The sequence below is a fragment of the Bombina bombina genome, chromosome 5, assembly GCF_027579735.1.
Source record: "Bombina bombina isolate aBomBom1 chromosome 5, aBomBom1.pri, whole genome shotgun sequence".
Classification (NCBI taxonomy): Eukaryota; Metazoa; Chordata; class Amphibia; order Anura; family Bombinatoridae; genus Bombina; species Bombina bombina.
The window spans coordinates 35,428,748-35,440,151 of record NC_069503.1 but is presented as its reverse complement, the minus strand read 5'-3'; the positions used below and the strand labels follow the sequence as shown (position 1 = coordinate 35,440,151).

Below are 11,404 nucleotides of genomic sequence, written 5' to 3'. Positions count from 1 at the left end.
CATTGAACAAATAACACAGGTATCTTCCTCTGAATCAGACATGTTTAACACACTAGCAAATAAACTTGCAACTTGGAATACAATTCTAGTAAAATATTATGAAAACGTACTGTGCCTATAAGAAGCACAGAAGATTTATGACAGTTGAAAATTAATAAACTGAAACAGTTATAGCATCAATCCTTGTAATCAACACAACTTTAGCAAAGGTTTGTTCCCATTAGCAAAAGACAACTAACTCTGATAGCAGAAAAAAAATTACAGAATAAACGTTTTTTATCACAGTCAACTACAATCTCACAGCTCTGCTGTGAGAATTACCTCCCTCAAAACAAGTTTTGAAGACCCCTGAGTTCTGTAGAGATGAACCGGATCATGCAGGAAATACAATGTGCTGCTGACTGAAATTTTTTGATGCGTAGCAAAAGCGCCAAAAAACGGCCCCTCCCCCTCACACACAACAGTGAGAGAGATCAGAAACTGTCAGAAATTAGATCAAGCAACTGCCAAGTGGAAAAATAGTGCCCAAACATTTATTCACTCAGTACCTCAGAAAATGAAAACGATTTTACATTCCAGCAAAAACGTTTAACATAAATTAAGAGTTATTAAAAAGCCTGTTGCTAGACCCTGCAAAATAGGCTAAAAAGTTTTATGTACACAGTGTAATTCCAGTGAAGTACCATTCCCCAGAATACTGAAATGTAAAATATACATACATGACATTATATCGGTATGGCAGGATTTTCTCATCAATTCCATTGTCAGAAAATAAAAGCTGCTACATACCTCTTTGCAGATTAATCTGCCCGCTGTCCCCTGATCTGAAGTTTACCTCTCCTCAGATGGCCGAGAAACAGCAATATGATCTTAACTACTCCGGCTAAAATCATAGTAAAAACTCTGGTAGATTCTTCTTCAAACTCTGCCAGAGAGGTAATAACACACTCCGGTGCTATTATAAAATAACAAACTTTTGATTGAAGATATAAAACTAAGTATAATCACCATAGTCCTCTCACACATCCTATCTAGTCGTTGGGTGCAAGAGAATGACTGGGAGTGACGTAGAGGGGAGGAGCTATATGCAGCTCTGCTGGGTGAATCCTCTTGCACTTCCTGTTGGGGAGGAGTAATATCCCTTTAGTAATGATGACCCGTGGACTGATCACACTTAACAGAAGAAATATACTTTTTACATCTGTAATTACCCTGTATCTAAGCTTCTGCAGGCTGCCTCCTTATCTGTTATAGAAATATACTTTTTACCTCTGTAATTACCCTGTATCTAAGCCTCTGCAGACTGCCCCCTTATCTCAGTTATATTAATATACTTTTTACCCCTGTGATTACCCTGTATCTAATCTTCTGCAGGCTGCCTCCTTATCTGTTATATAAATATACTTTTTACCTCTGTAATTACCCTGTATCTAAGCCTCTGCAGACTGCCCCCTTATCTCAGTTATATTAATATACTTTTTACCCCTGTGATTACCCTGTATCTAAGCCTCTGCAGACTGCCTCCTTACCTGTTATAGAAATATACTTTTTACCTCTGTAATTACCCTGTATCTAAGTTTCTGCAGGCTGCCTCCTTATCTGTTATAGAAATATACTTTTTACCTCTGTAATTACCCTGTATCTAAGCTTCTGCAGGCTGCCCCCTTATCTCAGTTATATTAATATACTTTTTACCCCTGTGATTACCCTGTATCTAAGCTTCTGCAGACTGCCTCCTTATCTGTTATAGAAATATACTTTTTACCTCTGTAATTACCCTGTATCTAAGCTTCTGCAGGCTGCCTCCTTATCTGTTATAGAAATATACTTTTTACCTCTGTAATTACCCTGTATCTAATCTTCTGCAGGCTGCCTCCTTATCTGTTATAGAAATATACTTTTTACCTCTGTAATTACCTTGTATCTAATCTTCTGCAGGCTGCCTCCTTATCTGTTATAGAAATATACTTTTTACCTCTGTAATTACCCTGTATCTAAGTTTCTGCAGGCTGCCTCCTTATCTGTTATAGAAATATACATTTTACCTCTGTAATTACCCTGTATCTAAGCTTCTGCAGACTGCCTCCTTATCTGTTATAGAAATATACTTTTTTCCTCTGTAATTACCTTGTATCTAAGCCTCTGCAGGCTGCCTCCTTATCTGTTATAGAAATATACTTTTTACCTCTGTAATTACCCTGTATCTAAGCTTCTGCAGGCTGCCTCCTTATCTGTTATAGAAATATACTTTTAACCTCTGTAATTACCCTATATCTAAGCTTCTGCAGACCGTTCCTTATCTGTTATAGAAATATACTTTTTACCTCTGTAATTACCCTGTATCTAAGCTTCTGCAGACTGCCTCCTTATCTGTTATAGAAATATACTTTTTACCTCTGTAATTACCCTGTATCTAAGCTTCTGCAGGCTGCCTCCTTATCTGTTATAGAAATATACTTTTTACCTCTGTAATTATCCTGTATCTAAGCTTCTGCAGACTGCCTCCTTATCTGTTATAGAATTATACTTTTTACCTCTGTAATTACCCTGTATCTAATCTTCTGCAGGGTGCCTCCTTATGTGTTATAGAAATATACTTTTTACCTCTGTAATTACCCTGTATCTAAGCTTCTGCAGACTGCCTCCTTATCTGTTATAGAAATATACTTTTTACCTCTGTAATTACCCTGTATCTAAGCTTCTGCAGGCTGCCTCCTTATCTGTTATAGAAATATACGTTTTACCTCTGTAATTACCCTGTATCTAAGCTTCTGCAGACTGCCTCCTTATCTGTTATAGAAATATACTTTTTACCTCTGTAATTACCCTGTATCTAATCTTCTGCAGGCTGCCTCCTTATCTGTTATAGAAATATACTTTTTACCTCTGTAATTACCCTGTATCTAAGCTTCTGCAGGCTGCCTCCTTATCTGTTATAGAAATATACTTTTTACCTCTGTAATTACCCTGTATCTAAGCTTCTGCAGGCTGCCCCCTTATCTCAGTTATATTAATATACTTTTTACCTCTGTAATTACCCTGTATCTAAGCTTCTGCAGGCTGCCCCCTTATCTCAGTTATATTAATATACTTTTTACCTCTGTAATTACCCTGTATCTAAGCTTCTGCAGGCTGCCCCCTTATCTCAGTTATATTAATATACTTTTTACCTCTGTGATTACCCTGTATCTAAGCCTCTGCAGACTGCCTCCTTATCTGTTATAGAAATATACTTTTTACCTCTGTAATTACCTTGTATCTAAGCCTCTGCAGACTGCCCCTTATCTCAGTTCTTTTCACAGACTTGCATTTTAACCAATCAGTGCAGACTCAAATAACTCTATAGGAGTGAGCACAATGTTATCTATATGGCACGCATGAACTAGCACTGTCTAGATGTGTGAATCTGTCAAATGCACTGAGATAAGAAGCTGCCTTCAAGGGCTTAGAAATGAGCATACGAGCCAACCTAGGTTTACTTTTCAAAAAAAAAATACCAAGAGAACAAAGCAAATTTGATGATATAACCAAATTGGAAAGTTATTTAAAATGACAAGCCCTATCTGAATCATTAAAGGGACAGTGAACACAACATTCATAATGACTTTTTCCTATGTAGTAGTTAATGTTAATTTAACCCCCCTGTAGCCCATGTTTAATGCGTATATGGTTTTATGTTCAAAATCACTTTTCATTCTCCGGCCGATTTGAAATGGCCGCCAGACCCCTCCTTTCCCTGACGTCATCCTAAATGAATGCTCTGTTGAAAATAACTGTTCTGTGTAGAGCAAGCTCGTGTACGTCTTTTGCGCATGCGCATTGTATTTAAGAGTTTAGCCTCACAATGCCAAGTGCAAGCTTTCCTCTGAATTCTCCCTTGACTTCTAACTTGACTTTCACTGCATAATCCCCCCCCCCCTCACAATTACTGTGCCATACGGTTCCTCCCTACAAAGCAGCCATGTCACGTAACACACAATACTTGCAGCTATACAAATGGCACGAGTCAGACACCATGGGGGGGGGGGGGGCTTTATAATATTGCCAGTAATTAATGCACACACTGGTAGCGCCAAGTGCAAACCCCTTGCACACCAATAGAAAATAAAATGCAATGCCTGTACTGGTGTCTTTAGTACTAGATACAGAACTGCACAATGTCAGACCACTATAGTGTAATGTTACACCGAGATATTTCTGTCACAGCCTCAGTCCCCATACATAATACTATAAGTGACATTGTGCAGTTCTGTATCTAGTGTAACACTGAATAATGAGATAAATATATTAGGTGTAATGTCCCTTTAAATCTGACCCTGCTACACATCTGCCCCTAGTTAGTCTGAGCAGGGTGATGAGATCATGTAAAACAATAGGAGTGTCGCTAACAAACTAACATAACAACCCTTTGTCTACTCAGTAACAAGGTCAGATTGACTCCTACAAATAAGGCAAACTATGTGAGGTTATTAGTTACTGGGCGCCCCTAGATAAAGCAGGGCTGATAATGTGCACTTTAGGGGCACAGTGTGTATTAACCCTTCACTAGCACAGAGAGCAGCACAGTGTGTATTAACCCCTTCACTAGCACAGAGAGCAGCACAGTGTGTATTAACCATTCACTAGCACAGAGAACAGCACAGTGTGTATTAACCCCTTCACTAGCACAGAGAGCAGCACAGTGTGTATTAACCCTTCACTAGCACAGAGAACAGCACAGTGTGTATTAACCCTTCACTAGCACAGAGAGCTGCACAGTGTGTATTAACCCATCACTAGCACAGAGAGCAGCACAGTGTGTATTAACCCTTCACTAGCACAGAGAGCAGCACAGTGTGTATTAACCCCTTCACTAGCACAGAGAACAGCACAGTGTGTATTAACCCCTTCACTAGCACAGAGAGCAGCACAGTGTGTATTAACCCTTCACTAGCACAGAGAACAGCACAGTGTGTATTAACCCTTCACTAGCACAGAGAGCTGCACAGTGTGTATTAACCCTTCATTAGCACAGAGAGCTGCACAGTGTGTATTAACCCATCACTAGCACAGAGAGCAGCACAGTGTGTATTAACCCCTTCACTAGCACAAAGAGCAGCACAGTGTGTATTAACCTCTAAACTAGTACAGAGAGCAGCACAGTGTGTATTAACCCTTCACTAGCACAGAGCAGCACAGTGTGTATTAACCCCTTCACTAGCACAGAGAGCAGCACAGTGTGTATTAACCCTTCACTGGCACAGAGAGCAGCACAGTGTGTATTAACCCTTCACTAGCACAGAGAGCAGCACAGTGTGTATTAACCCTTCACTAGCACAGAGAGCAGCACAGTGTGTATTAACCCTTCACCAGCACAGAGAGCAGCACAGTGTGTATTAACCCTTCACCAGCACAGAGAGCAGCACAGTGTGTATTAACCCTTCACTAGCACAGAGAGCAGCACAGTGTGCATTAACCCTTCACTAGCACAGAGAGCAGCACAGTGTGCATTAACCCTTCACTAGCACAGAGAGCAGCACAGTGTGCATTAACCCTTCACTAGCACAGAGAGCAGCACAGTGTGTATTAACCCTTCACTAGCACAGAGAGCAGCACAGTGTGTATTAACCCTTCACTAGCACAGAGAGCTGCACAGTGTGTATTAACCCTTCACTAGCACAGAGAACTGCACAGTGTGTATTAACCCTTCACTAGCACAGAGAGCAGCACAGTGTGTATTAACCCTTCACTAGCACAGAGAGCAGCACAGTGTGTATTAACCCCTTCACTAGCACAGAGAGCAGTACAGTGTGTATTAACCCTTCACTAGCACAGAGAGCAGCACAGTGTGTATTAACCCTTCACTAGCACAGAGAGCAGCACAGTGTGTATTAGCCCTTCACTAGCACAGAGAGCAGCACAGTGTGTATTAACCCTTCACTAGCACAGAGAGCAGCACAGTGTGTATTAACCCTTCACTGGCACAGAGAGCTGCACAGTGTGTATTAACCCTTCACTAGCACAGAGAGCAGCACTGTGTGTATTAACCCTTCACTGGCACAGAGAGCTGCACAGTGTGTATTAACCCTTCACTAGCACAGAGAGCAGCACAGTGTTTATTAACCCTTCACTAGCACAGAGAACAGCACAGAGAACAGCACAGTGTGAATTAACCCTTCACTAACACAAAGAGTTGAACAGCACTTACTTCCCCATTGCCTGGCACAAGCAGATGAATAACAAGCATTAACATAACAATAACATGTATAACAATTATAAACTATTTAAGAAGAACAGAAAGTGACTAACACATTTATCACACAATACAGACAGCCTGACTCACTCACCCAGCAGCAGCTGCACAGGAAGTAAATGGGAGGGGAACAAAGGTCAGTTCAATACTGAACTACATCTCCCAGAATACAGGCAGAGAAGTCACATGTTAATCAGCAGCCAATCAGACAAAAGAAAAATTGCAAACATTTCAAGACAAATTGAGAAGGCACATGTTAATCAGCAGCCAATCAGACAAAAGAAAAATTGTAAACATTTCAAGACAAATTGAGAAGTCACATGTTAATCAGCAGCCAATCAGACAAAAGAAAAATTGCAAACATTTCAAGACTAATTGAGAAGGCACATGTTTCCTGTCTATAGTGGAGCTCCAGTCTGCAGCTAGACTACTTTGCATTGTTCTGTTGTTCTCCTCCTTCTCCCATTGACTTCCTGTGCAGCTGCTGCTGGGTGAGTCACTTTCTGGTCTTCTTAAAAAGTTTATAATTGTTATAAATGTTGTTCTTTTAATGAATCTTATTCACCTGTTTGTGCCAGGCAATGGGATACTAAGTGCTGTTCAACTCTCTGTGCTAGTGAAGGGTTAATACTGTGCTGCTCTCTGTGCTAGTGAAGGGTTAATACACACTGTGCTGCTCTCTGTGCTAGTGAAGGGTTAATACACACTGTGCTGCTCTCTGTGCTAGTGAAGGGTTAATACACACTGTGCTGCTCTCTGTGCTAGTGAAGAGGTTAATACACACTATACTGCTCTCTGTGCTAGTGAAGGGTTAATACACACTGTGCTGTTCTCTGTGCTAGTGAAGGGTTAATACACACTGTGCTGCTCTCTGTGCTAGTGAAGGGTTAATACACACTGTGCTGCTCTCTGTGCTAGTGAAGGGTTAATACACACTGTGCTGTTCTCTGTGCTAGTGAAGGGTTAATACACACTGTGCTGCTCTCTGTGCTAGTGAAGAGGTTAATACACACTGTGCTGCTCTCTGTGCTAGTGAAGGGTTAATACACACTGGGCCGCTCTCTGTGCTAGTGAAGGGTTAATACACACTGGGCCACTCTCTGTGCTAGTGAAGGGTTAATACACACTGTGCAGCTCTCCGTGCTAGTGAAGGGTTAATACACACTGTGCAGATCTCCGTGCTAGTGAAGGGTTAATACACACTGTGCTAGTGAAGGGTTAATACTGTTCTGCTCTCTGTGTTAGTGAATGGTTAATACACACTGTGCTAGTGAAGGGTTAATACACACTGTGTTGCTCCTTGTGCTAGTGGAGGGGGTTAAAACACACTATACTGCTCTCTGTGATAGTAAAGGGGTTAATGAACTCTGGAAGGGGATAATGCACTCTGTGCTATTCTTTGTGATATTGAAGAAATGATTCACAAAGTGCTGCTCTGTGCTGGTTAAGAGAGCTAATATGCACTGTGCAGCTCTCTATGCAAGTGAAGGGGTTAATACACATGGTGTTGCTCTTTGTGCTAGTGAAGGGGTTAATACACGCTCTTTGGACTAGTCAAAGGTTAATACACACTACTGCGCTCTCTGCTAGTGAAGGGTTAATACACACTGTGCTGCTTTCTCTCTGCCAGTGAAAGGGTTAATACACACTATGCTGTTCTGTGCTTGTGAATGGGTTAATACACACTGTGCTGCTCTCTGTGCTAGTGAAGGGTTAATACACACTGTGCAGCTCTCTGTGCTAGTGAAGGGTTAATACACACTGTGCAGCTCTCTGTGCTGGTGAAGGGTTAATACACACTGTGCTGCTCTCTGTGCTGGTGAAGGGTTAATACACACTGTGCTGCTCTCTGTGCTGGTGAAGGGTTAATACACACTGTGCTCCTCTCTGTGCTAGTGAAGGGTTAATACACACTGTGCTGCTCTCTGTGCTGGTGAAGGGTTAATACACACTTTGCTGCTCTCTGTGCTAGTGAAGGGTTAATACACACTGTGCTCCTCTCTGTGCTAGTGAAGGGTTAATACACACTGTGCTGTTCTCTGTGCTAGTGGATGGTTAATACACACTGTGCTGCTCTCTGTGCTAGTGAAGGGTTAATACACACTGTGCTGCTCTCTGTGCTAGTGAAGGGTTAATACACACTGTGCTCCTCTCTGTGCTAGTGAAGGGTTAATACACACTGTGCTGTTCTCTGTGCTAGTGGAGGGTTAATACACACTGTGCCCCCAAAGTACACATTATGTCTTACTTTATCTAGGGGCACACCGTAACTAGCGCCCAGTAATTGGCGCAGAGGGTCACACTGTAACTTAGAGGGGCGCAAAGTAACTAATAACCTCACATAGTTTGCCTTATTTGTAGGAGCCAATCTGACCTTGTTACTGAGTAGACAAAGGGTTGTTATTAGGGCTGAAACAACTAATCGATAACATCAATAATAATTGATAATGAAAATCGTTGACAACGATTTTCATTATCGATTAGTTGGTGGTTGATTAGTTGGTTGTAAGAAATCCTATCTGTTTAGTCACACCACTGAAATATAGAGTTGTTCCTTCTCTTCCCTCGCAATTCCGGGAGCTATTTATTATTACATTTTGTATATCTCTCCCCTCCCTTTCAGGTGATACTGCAGTATTTATGACTGTGCCTGTGGTCCACTGCTGACCACTGGCTGTACCCCTAAAAAAGTATTGTTCGGTTGCTGAGCCGTAGAAGGTTGACTCATATTAGCGAATTTTTCGCTCTACCGATTTAACTGGGTAAAAAGTATATCTTCCTGATTGTACAAGTTGCCTCTACCCCTGGGCCTATCTCTTGATGCCCCATAATAGTGATTCCTGGACCATTGGGTCCCCTCAGAATTAGGGCTGCTATTTCTGGCGTGGTTGCCCCTTGGGTTCAGCTTGTTCAGCGTTATGATTTTCGGGAGCAGTATATATTTGGGGTGTCTGGTTACCCTGAGAATATCTTCGCCATCTATTGTAGTTACCTTTGCGTGGGTACCAATTATTTGGTGAGTATTCTATTTGTGAGTAATTATTCACCTGATTATGTCCCCCACTTTGGTTATAGTCTCTCTGCGCCTCAGCCCGTGTAGTGGAAGGGGCAGAGTTAAACCTCTGTGGAGATGGCCTGTTTTGACTGGCCACCTCTGCGTAGGTTTTCTTTTTAGACTCCAAATTGAGGGGGCTAGGTGACACCCTAGTTTCTGCTACAATTTTGGGTTTTGATTCCTTTTTAACCCCCTGCTCACTGGACTGCTGAATAGAGTATAATTTTTTTACTCTCTTTGATCAGCCATTCCAATGAGCAGTCCTCATCAAAATCTCTAGCTAAGTTAATTTTGATGGGTGTAGGCAGTGCTTCAAAAAATAAATTTACAAATTCTGAGCAATCAAACCTGGGATTATATTCAGCCATACTGTACGCATTTTTCAATTCAGAAAGGAATTCGATTGGACTCTGATTCGCACTACATTTTAAACCATATACCGCTATTTTCGTGGCAGTTTTAGTGCGATGTTGTCCGAATTCTTTTCTGCATTGTCGTTTAATTTCACACCAGGAATGAATATTCATATCCTTTAGTGAAGTAAAGAATTTGTGATGCTTACTGTCAAATACCCAGGGCAGAAATTCAATTTTTAATTTCTCACTTGTTACATTCATTATAGCTAATGCATTTTAAAAAGCCTCTAAGTGATCAATTACAGATTTTGTTCCCTTATTGGAGAATATAGGTACTGCACCCTGTATGAAAGTAACTATTTTATGGGAATCATATACCTTATTAGACTTATTTTGGGATTCTCTATTAGAGTTTCTCTCACCCGCACCAGCTGAGTTACAGCAGTTCTCTGGATTTACATCATGAGGTGATTGTCTATTTGGGAAATCTATTTCTGACCCATTAGGGGTCATTTGTCTATACTCCTCCATATATTTTTGTACCTCGTCCCTGACGCGTTCTCTAAGGGAGTTAGCATTATCTGCATTATTCTCACTGTTAATATAGGGGTTTTCATTATGGCGATATGACCTTTTTAAATCACATAATTCTCTCTGGCTTTGCGCAAGCTGTTTATTTAATTCTTGTATCTGTGCGAGTAAGTCTATGTTATGCTTATCTAAGGTGGTTAGGTTTTGGGCAAATTCATCCATTTTATTTTTGGCTATTTTTAAATCCTCTTCGCATCTGCATGACGAACGAATATTACTTTCTAGCTCCTGTATCTGCAATTGTTTGTCTATGACACAAAACGACATTTCATCAATAATGCATATTACAAGGGGCCAAGATTTTAGTATTAGTTTGTCTCGCTTTTTGAGAGCCTTGCATTGATTAATCAATAATAATTCTTGGAAAAATTCATTTTTTTCATTCCACATATTATTATTAACGGTAATTTTTTTAGCCCTAATTTCAAGCATATCCATAAAATCATTTAATTCACCCGCAATATTAAACTTTGCTTTAATGTGTCCTATAATATCTTTCTTAAGGACCTGACCTATTGTGAGGGGTATTGTGATGGGACCATTTTCAATGCTATGTATAGAATTAAATGAGTCACTTCTGGCTACAGACATTATTATATTGACTTAGTATTTAGTTAAATTAAAACTCTAATAAAATTTTTACCAATAAAAAGAGAGAAGAAAAAAATAATTATATTTAAAAAAAAAAAAATTATTAATTTTGAAATATGAAAAATGTATATTTTTATCAATTTTTCAAAAATTAATCTTTAACAATATTTCAAAATATCAATCTCGAAATATGAACATCAATATTTCAATCTTCAAAAAAAAATTATTTTTCAAAATATTAATTTCTAAATATGATTTTTTTTTCTCTCTTTTATAATAATTTCTATTTACTAAAAATATATTATATCAATATTATAAATATTAATAAATCTCAGCAAGTGCCTCCATACAATATGTCAGTATATTCATAAAAATCTTCAGTAGTGCTATCCAAATAATATATCAGTCTATCTCAGGGTTATAATACAATGCATTTAATAATTATCCTTTAAAATAGAAACCCTTGATTAATATGAATCTACTAGAAACCACAAAATTAATATAAATATCTAAAGTCTTTTATTTAGTTAATATCTATAAGCATATTGGAATATATTTGTAATACCAGAACATGAAACA

General features: G+C 39.6%; 1 long non-coding RNA gene and 1 pseudogene across 1 annotated transcript in view; one reads left to right on the top strand and one right to left on the bottom strand.

Moving 5' to 3' along the window:
• Positions 1-11,404, bottom strand: part of LOC128661261 (zinc finger protein 208-like) — a 1,066,060-nt pseudogene that overhangs the window by 23,207 nt on the left and 1,031,449 nt on the right.
• LOC128659780 (uncharacterized) overlaps positions 6,590-11,404 on the top strand; it is a 103,088-nt gene continuing 98,273 nt past the window's right edge. The window contains exon 1 of the long non-coding RNA XR_008402479.1: positions 6,590-6,723. This is a non-coding gene — a long non-coding RNA (uncharacterized LOC128659780). The remainder of the gene's footprint in view (positions 6,724-11,404) is intronic.